General features: G+C 46.4%; 1 protein-coding gene across 1 annotated transcript in view; it reads left to right on the top strand.

Annotated features, from left to right (window-relative positions):
- Positions 1 to 511: 511 nt before the first annotated feature.
- Positions 512 to 8,749, top strand: part of Lhx2 (LIM homeobox 2) — a 28,124-nt gene continuing 19,886 nt past the window's right edge. The window contains exon 1 of the mRNA XM_075986066.1: positions 512 to 640. The gene's annotated coding sequence lies outside the window, so the exon portion shown is untranslated. The remainder of the gene's footprint in view (positions 641 to 8,749) is intronic.

Genomic DNA, 8,749 nt, shown 5'->3' with positions numbered 1-8,749 from the left:
GGTCGAGCCAAACGGGGAGCAGGGCCAGCAAAGCCGGTGACGGGGAGGGGGGGCGGGGGGGCGGGGAGCGAGGAGCCCAGCGGGCACGGGACGGCAGCGGGCGGGGCGCGCCCAGGCCAGGACGCTGCGGCGCGGTCGCCTCCTCCGGGCGCTCCCGCCGGCCCCGCAGGCCCCGCCAGAACCCGCAGCCTAATGACCGCGGTCCATCCGAGCCCACTCAAGGCGGCCGTCAGCTGGCAGCGCGGGGCTCGCGGGGACGGCGCGCCGCAGCCAGAGTGGCAGCTCACGGGGCTCCGCGGGCCCTGATTGATTTGTCAGCCCAGGCAAGCCAACAGCCTTTCCGATTGCTGTGCCGCCCGGACTCCCGGGCTGGCCCCTCAGGCTGGAGCGCCCCGCCGGCCCCAGGAGGGAGCCCCTGGTCCCCCGGCTCGCTCCTCGGCGCCCCTCTCCGGTCTCCTGCGGGCATCGCCAGGCCCCGGGGCTGCCCTCCTCCCGGTCCCCTCCTCTGGGCACCGTGCCAGTCCCGCCAGTGCTCACCCTGCTGCTGCCCCCCAGTCCTGCACCTCCGCCCCCCGCGCCCCGGCCCTGGCCCGGGGCTGCCCGCAGAGTCTGCCACACCCGCTGCCGAGGGCTCACCAAGGTAAGAGGCGCAGGGTCCGGGAGGGCTCCTTGCAAGGCGCTGGGCTGGGTCACCGCGGGCACCCTCAGGTCGGCATAGAATCTTCGGCTGCCACCAGCCGGAAACCTGCGAGGGCCTTCCAGGGACACGAGATGAATTGTGGATTGAGACCCTGGAAAGAACTGGGTTATAGTTACCAGTCCTGGGAGTGAAGTGTCTGGCTTTCGGTACGGAGCCCTAGTGTCCACGTCTTTTAAGGAATTCTCTTCCTCTCTCTCTACCATCTCTTGGTCTCTGAAGTCACCATTTCCTGATGTCTCTAGAGGAATCACCCCCTTTTCATTTCCTTTCCCTAAGCAAGAAGTGGGTCTCTATTTCTTTCCCCAAAAGCCTATTTTCTCTCCTTCCCGGTTTAAAAAGGCTTGTTCCTTCTTTCTCACTCCTCAATTTAAAAAGTATTTCTCTCTGACCACTCCGTCGGCAGCACCCTCCCATGTTGAAGACTATACGCTCTTTTCTGTTACCCCTTTGCCCCCACTTAATTAGATATGCAGTTCTGGTCTTTAACTCTGGACAGGGGACCTGGTGTTTTTCTGGTGTGGGGGCAACGCAGAGAGACTTTTCACTCAAAGCCGGGTACCAGCCGTCCATCTCTGCCAGAATGAAGACAGCTGCCCAGCCTCAGTCAGGTGCAGGAGCATTCTCTTCCAAAGGGGCAAGAAGGAAAGACTTTACCCTCAAACAAAGAATTAAGACCAAGGGAGCCTGTTCTAGCACCTTCCAAGGGGGAAGCCTTTCAACCTTAGGACAGTGGGCTACACCTAGCTTCCCTCCTGCACCCCTTAACTTTAAAGTAGTTTAATGAACACACAGAAATCATTTGTTTTTCATTGCGTGGTGAGCAGTCTACAAAGAGAACTCGGAAAGGAAGGAGAGAGCCTTATCTCTGATCCCAGCAATTAGTTCCCTGGGATGAGGTGGGGGGACAACCCGGGAGCCTCAGTTCTTCAGACACAAAAGCATTTAGATCGCTTTAGACCGGTTAATCCTGAGTCTGGCTCGGGTCTCTTTTGTTTCCCAACTCCATTGTGGGTTTTGTGCAGTTTCTCTGTGTTCGAGTGATTGACTAGCCAATGGATGGTAATTATCCAAATGTCCCCTCTGTCCTTTGACTGACTTCTCTGTATTATGGGCAACTGTCATGCATTCTGTCATTCCATATCATATTACACGTATTATCATATGAAGTCCCCCCTCCCTCCTTTAAAGACGGGAGCCTCGGCCCAGATGCTGCTGCTTTTAGAAAGAAGGGTCCCCGAATAATTTGTGCTGATCACAGTTTGCAATACAGAGCAGGGGACTCTGGAGATGGGAGGTTTTGCAGGTAATTTTTTTTCCAGGTTGGGGGTTGTGGTGGTCTCTGGTGTTGAGGTTCTAAGAATTTGTACTGGGAACTCGAAACAGTTTTGCCAGATGTATTCTTTGGGTCACATCCCCAAAGTAATTTGAATGGATCTGTGGGTTCCCTTATGGAGAAACTTGGAAACAGTTTTCTGAACCCTGAATAGATCACGGTGGCACATGCTCAGGAAACCGGCCCTGAGGATCCTGTGGCCCTTCACTTGGACCCTTGCCCTAGTTTGCTGCCAAGCAGATTGGGGGTGGAAAAACCAGCTGTATATATTTCAAATCGTTGCATGGTTGGAGAAGGAACCAGCTTTTCTTGCAATGCTTTTGCACAGTAAACTTAGTGCCCTTTGGTGCAATTGTGTGTGCCATCACTTAAGAGGAAGGCAGGATTTATAACAAGGAGGTTTCGCACACAGAGACTCTGGGGTCCTCTGAATCTGTGGGCAGGACTAAGCCTTTCTTCTGCTAAAATGTGTAAAAAAAAAAAAAGGTGTTTTATTATTGCAATGGATATGAAGTGCTGCCCAGATGTACAGCCTTGTAGTTAATCACCATGTTCTTCATCAAATATATGAGCAATAAATTCTCCAGAAAGAGCTCTCTGTCTCTCTCTCTGTCTCTGTCTCTCTCTCTGTGTGTCTCTCTCTGTGTGTCTCTCTCTCTGTCTCTCTCTCTCTGTCTCTCTCTCTCTCTGTGTGTGTGTGTGTGTGTGTGTGTGTGTGTGTGTGTAAATGGATGAATAGATGGATGCAGAGAGAGAGAGCAGCTCACACTTTTTTAAGACCATCGAAAGAGACAAACTGTTTTATGGGAAGCTTGATATACTTACTGCTAAAGATGCTTTGAATTTTTCAATGATCAAATATACATGATCAAGCTGTGCATGTTAGGGTGCGAGGTATGTTGACGGTCAATGGCTATTGATCAGGCTGTTAAGTATTTCTGCTCAGTTTTAGAACTATAGATAGATCCCAGATGATTTAAATAATTGGATAACTAAGAAACTAGCATTCAGTTTCTTTGGCAAAGGGAAATGGCTAGTCAATTGAATAACATCCCTATGGTTGCTTAACACTCATCTCGAAAAAAAAAGAAAAGAAGAGAAAAAACTTAAAAAATGGAAATTTTATTAGCAGACATGTTCAAGAATGAAGTAAAAATATTCCAAATCTCTTATTTGGAGTCTGCCCAGAGCAATTTACTTTAATGTGACCCAGCCTTGTTCACAGGCTCAGAGTTTACATCAGTCTGTCTGTCAATCCATCTCTCTGTTGCACACACACACACACACACACACACAATTTTGCAACCAGTTTTGACCCACACTGATGCACCAAAGAAGAAATGGGGAGGGAACCATTTTGGGGGGTAGGATCTAAAGTCCTCCACCCCTTCTGCTTAGGAACCAAGCTAACTAACCACATGAATTTCCCCCATTAACAAATTTCTCATTAATCTATAGATTTATTTAGAAAGGTGTGGAGGGGTGGAGGATGAAGGTTTAAAGATAAGCTCTAGTTGGTTTGGAAAAATATCATCCATAACACTCAGACCCTCCCCTTTTCCCTCCTTTATTCCCTCTCCTGCCTCTCCTAGTCTCTTTCTTTTCCCTGTTTTTCTCTCATTTTGCTCTCTAGAAATTAAAAGTGGGCTTGAGAGAAGGAGTTGCCTTGCATCAAACATTTAGGGAGAGGAGAAGGGAGTGAAAATTAACTTTTAAATTTTTATTGTTATATAGCAAGCTTATTTATAACCATCCAATTAGCTATTTTGTAAGATAATCATATTTACAAAAATATGCTCTCACCCAGCCTGGAAAACTTCAACAGCAAACAGGATTGATGGTTGGGATTCGTTTCATACCTCAAAAAGACAGAGTGGAGAGTTTTAGATTTTTTTTTTCTGTCTGCAAAATATTCTTTTCCAGCTATATACTCCTCACCAGAAGAGCTCAGACATCCCTGTGGACAAATTCCCCTTGAGATGGAACTAAAATTGGTCCCTATCTATCTATCTATCTATCTATCTATCTATCTATCTATCTATCTATCTCTCGTGTGTGTGTGTGTGTGTGTGTGTGTGTGTGTGTGTGTGTGTCTCCAAAAAATAAGTTGCTCCACCCTGAAATGGACGAATCAGCCCTGATTGGGTGGACATGCCCTTTCACCTCATTGTGTCTGACCTATCACTTAATTAATCTCTCCCAGCCGCAGAGCTGTTGACAATACCAACGATAAGCAGTATTTGGAACAAAGCAGGAAGCTTTTTAAAAGAAGGAGCCACAATGAGGTTTGAGGCTCTTAAAGCCATGTAAATCATCAGTTTTGGATTTGAATGTCAGAAACGGTCCTATATTTGCTAGAAACTTCCTGTGCCTTTCTTAGCCACTGACGTCTATGCAGATTCCTCCCTTCTCTCTCTTCTCTGCGTCTGTCTTGCTGTCTTCTGCCTCTGGATCCATGCTTGTTTTCCTGAAAATTGTTCTTTGCTTCTTAGCCTTGTCTTGGATGCCTCGAATCCTATTTTATGCCATTAGGGCTATCAAGGTGGTCAGCTTCAGAGGCTTTGAGTGACAAAATATTGACTTCGTTGGCTAGTACCTATGAACATTTGTGCTGGAGGCACCTTGGTGACATGCAGAGGATAGTTCATTAATTAAACAACTTGCTAATTGCTGCTTGAATTACTATATAGAGAAAATGAAACAGGTTTATAAAAGATGACAATTTGAGGAATTCATTTTTTTGCTGGAAAGATTTTTATAAACAGGTCCTAGAAACTGCTGCCTTTACTCACCATCAACGGTTCAAGCGGGCTTTAGTTAATGGTAATATATGATCTGGGACCCTTAGCCGAGGCCTGACTGATGGGAGAGCTTCGCTGGGTCTGGTGCAGGTGGCACTGTTTAATAAGCATGGGAAGAGTGGATAATGTACTGCTTGCAAAGAGAAGTTAATGCAAAATAGATCGCTCTAATTATGGCTGCTCCCAGAAATGGAGCTGTATGCTGAACTGGTCAACTGATGGGGAAGTTTCAAGCAGACCCAATTGTCCCCTGTCTTTTTTTCTTATTCACTTTTGAGGGTGACACAGTGGTTTGAAAGTCAATTTGGATGAGCTCATCTAACTCCAAACAAGCACGAATTAAAGAACCGAGTCTGCCAACCTATGAATGTCTGCCTTAACTGTCTAGGACCCCTTTTTTTTGAAGGGCCAGCTTTGGTGCTAGTATAGGGCTCTCTGAACATTTCTTCCAACCAGAGATCCTTGTGATCTCATTGCAAACTAGTTTTGATATTTCATAGCAAGGTGTCAAAGATTTTGTTTTTGTTTTGTTTGAATCTCTTTATGCTCGAAAAAATGAGTCTATAGGAAATCAAAGTGTGAATACTTAAGCAAACAGAATTTCCCATATACCTGCAAGGGCTCTAATGATTTCCATTCACGCAAAGATAAAAAATGGGACATTAGTTGTTTTAATTAATGGAAGAATAAAAATGCTGGGGGAGGTGCCTAGGGGCTGGGCTTCAGCTGAAGCATCTGTGGGAAATGACTCATTTCTCACCTAAAGAGACAATGGCAACTTTTCTGGACAGCTAATCAGACTTGGGGAAGTTGAGCTGGGGATGGGAAAGGGTCTTGCTAAGAGCTCTGGATAAGATGATAGTCATGTTAGCCATTTTCTCTCCCAAATTCACTTTTCCAGTTGGAAAAATGCCTGGATCCACACTAAAAAGAGAAAGTGTCTGGATTCATAAGGAAGGTGTAATTTGGGTTGAAGCCTAGTGTGATCTGTGATGGGAAAACCATGTCGAAGCTGAAGAACCCAAAGCAGTGTTCCCCAGCTAGGAAGACAGAAAGGGTGGGTTGAATTGCTGTGCTATTGGTGGGGTGACAGTAGCAGAGGTGCCAGTTTGTGGGTACAGTGTCTTGGACTTTGTTGGGGGAATCCAGGGAGAAACCAGGCCCAGAATCTTAAAGCAAAACCCTCTTTCTGTTCTATGGAAATATTTAGCAACCCCACCTTCAGGCTAGTGAGCCATGGCGGACACTAGAATCTATTAATGCTGCTGTGTGTGAAGCTTATAAAAGATTTATAGAGAAACTTGTGTTCAAAATGGAGTTTAGGGTGCCTTGCATTCTGAGAGGGAGGAAGAGATGCTTCTGAATAAAGAAAGGCTGGTGGGAAATATTTCCAGTATCAAGTGTGTGGAAGTGGAAGGGTTGCCAGCCACCTGGTGCTTTTTCTACTTCCTTCCCCATGGCCACCACACTGCCTGCTTTCTCCAGCAGAGTACTCCTGATTTCTCATTTAAGCAACTTTGGTTGCTTGTGTGAGAACATTTAAAGCTCTCTCTCTCTCTCTCTCTCTCTCTCTCTCTCTCTCTCTCTCTGTGTGTGTGTGTGTGTGTGTGTGTGTGTGTGTGTGTGTGTAGATTTGCAGAGCAGGGGGTAGTAAAATGTCCTTTCTAGAACTGGTTGTTATTCTGGACTAGATTAAAAAGAACTGACCACTAGATGCAAACTATAGTTGTAGCTCATGAAATATAAGGAAAACCTCTTGTTGCAATATTCACTTTCCTTTTTATTTCAGGGCAGGGTATACCTTTTTGTGGAAATTGGCTGGAGAGGGTGGGAATGCAATTAGCTATTGTGTATTTTGTTGCAATTATTCTTTAAGAATAGTTTGATCTGACAGATTTATATTGTTGGCAGTGTGATTTGAGGAAGGCCCAGATAAAACTTTCCACACCCTAATCAATAATGGTAAATTGTTTTTGCTGAAGGTGAACAATGTCTGACCTAGAATTCCTATTTCTCTTACCAATTCCCTGCAATAAAATTGAACATTTTGTCACCACTTTGAGAAACACTGCCAAACACCTTAAAACACATGTCACATGCCAGCAGCCCCTCATTTTCCTCCTCCGGGAGTTTCTACATCTGGAACCATAATCATAGATAAAAACCTTGACAAAATTGCACCTGAGCACATTCCTCTCTGCAGTCCTTACTTTCTCATAACATTTAATACAATATTAATACCTGCTACTGAAAGGCGGGAGGGGGGACAGAGCTGCCAACCTTCATGTTTCCTAATGCATCAGGTTCAAACCTGAAATTCACACTTCGTGTTTCATTTTAAGTTCAGGGAATTTAATAGGACTCAACAGAGAGAGAGAGAGAGAGAGAGAGAGAGAGAGAGAGAGAGAGAGAGAGAGAGAGAGAGAGAGAGCGCCCTGGTTAGTGCCCCAACCTTCTTAGCTGATGCCCAGGGAGGCAACTTCAGAATTGTTCAGGTTGTTACAGGGAGAAGAGGAGGAAGAACTGGGCTCCTATCTGCTTATCATGGGCCAAGCTACTTCTCTGTTCTAATGTCACAGACATGGGGCTCCTCTTGGAAATAATGAGGGTCTCATTGACTTATATTGTCAATACTGGTGATCAGCAGATCTCTAGTGTGGTATGACCAAAGCGATGAGCCGATTTCATAGAGAAAAGAGCCATGCCTGAGCAGATTTGCGGCTGCAAACAACCTTGCCCATCAGCATAAAGCAGACTCCCCCCTTCCCAGAACAAGCGCCCCCCCACAAGCCTGGGAATAGAGGACATTGAGGTACAGGGCTTTTCTACCATCCCTGTGACCCTCACCCCGCCATTTCCTGGTGCTGCCTGCTCTCCACATTCCTTTGCCTGGTGGGGGAAATCATCATTTCACTTCTCTACTCTATAAGCAAGAAGCAGAGGTTAGAAAGAAGGGAAAGTGCAGGAAGCCTTCCCCAATGGGGTCTCCTAGGGGTTTGCAGGGCTTAGCCTGGAGACTGATTTTCAGATGTTGGTGGATTTGTTTAGTTGATGCTCTCAAAACAGATCAGGTCTCCTCCCTCTTAAAATGTAAGCGTCCAGATTTCTGAAATGAGTAACCAGCATCAGTATCAGTAACAGACAGACAGAGAAAGAGAACTATTTTTCCTGAGCAAGACCCATTTCAGTAAGGAGTATAATTTGCTGAATGATACAAGACAGCCTGGAGAAGTTAGGCTTTACACAGGGAATGTGCTCAACAGCGATGGGCCACTGGCCCTATGACTGCCGCAAACAGCTTTAAGAGAACAGTCCTTTCCGCTGTGAGGCCGGGAAGAAATGTTGGCAAAGCCTCTTTCTCCCCCACAGTTGTCATTCGAGAGGTTTCTGAAGCCCTAAATCCCAGCTCCATCCTCAGAGTTTGAGCAATCCTTCGGTACTACCCAAGCCCTTAGCCCCAGGCTGGAGAGTCTGGGGCCAAGAGGGGCGGTTCCCCTGCTCGGAGCCCTTCCGGGATTGCTCCCTAGTCCGAGGTTTGCTCTATCTGCCTTTCCCTCCGGGGAGACTCCAAAGGCTGCAGAAATCTGGGCGCCTGCTTGCTCGCTTGTCAAAAAGCAAACTGTCTTCACATACTCCAAGAGTAACATCCCTGCCTAGGAAGAGGAAGGAAGAGGCAAAATAAATAAAACCAGTTAATGTTGTAGTTAACTTGCAAATCAAGTAAATCTGTTGGTGCCGTATTTGAGAAATAAACCACGAGAGCGTCACAGCAAACACACACTTCTGAACGTCTTCATTTTGATTTAATGGTATATCAGCGTCAACTATCGCTTCCTCTGCTGGTACACTCGGCCTGATGCCGCGGGAGGAGGGTGCCCATGTTTATCACCGAGTGAGATGACTAATTACACCTTG

This window comes from Microtus pennsylvanicus, chromosome 9 (assembly GCF_037038515.1).
Source record: "Microtus pennsylvanicus isolate mMicPen1 chromosome 9, mMicPen1.hap1, whole genome shotgun sequence".
Lineage (NCBI taxonomy): Eukaryota > Metazoa > Chordata > Mammalia > Rodentia > Cricetidae > Microtus > Microtus pennsylvanicus.
The sequence above is the reverse complement of the archived record's forward strand: the minus strand, read 5'-3'. Positions and strand labels throughout refer to the sequence as shown.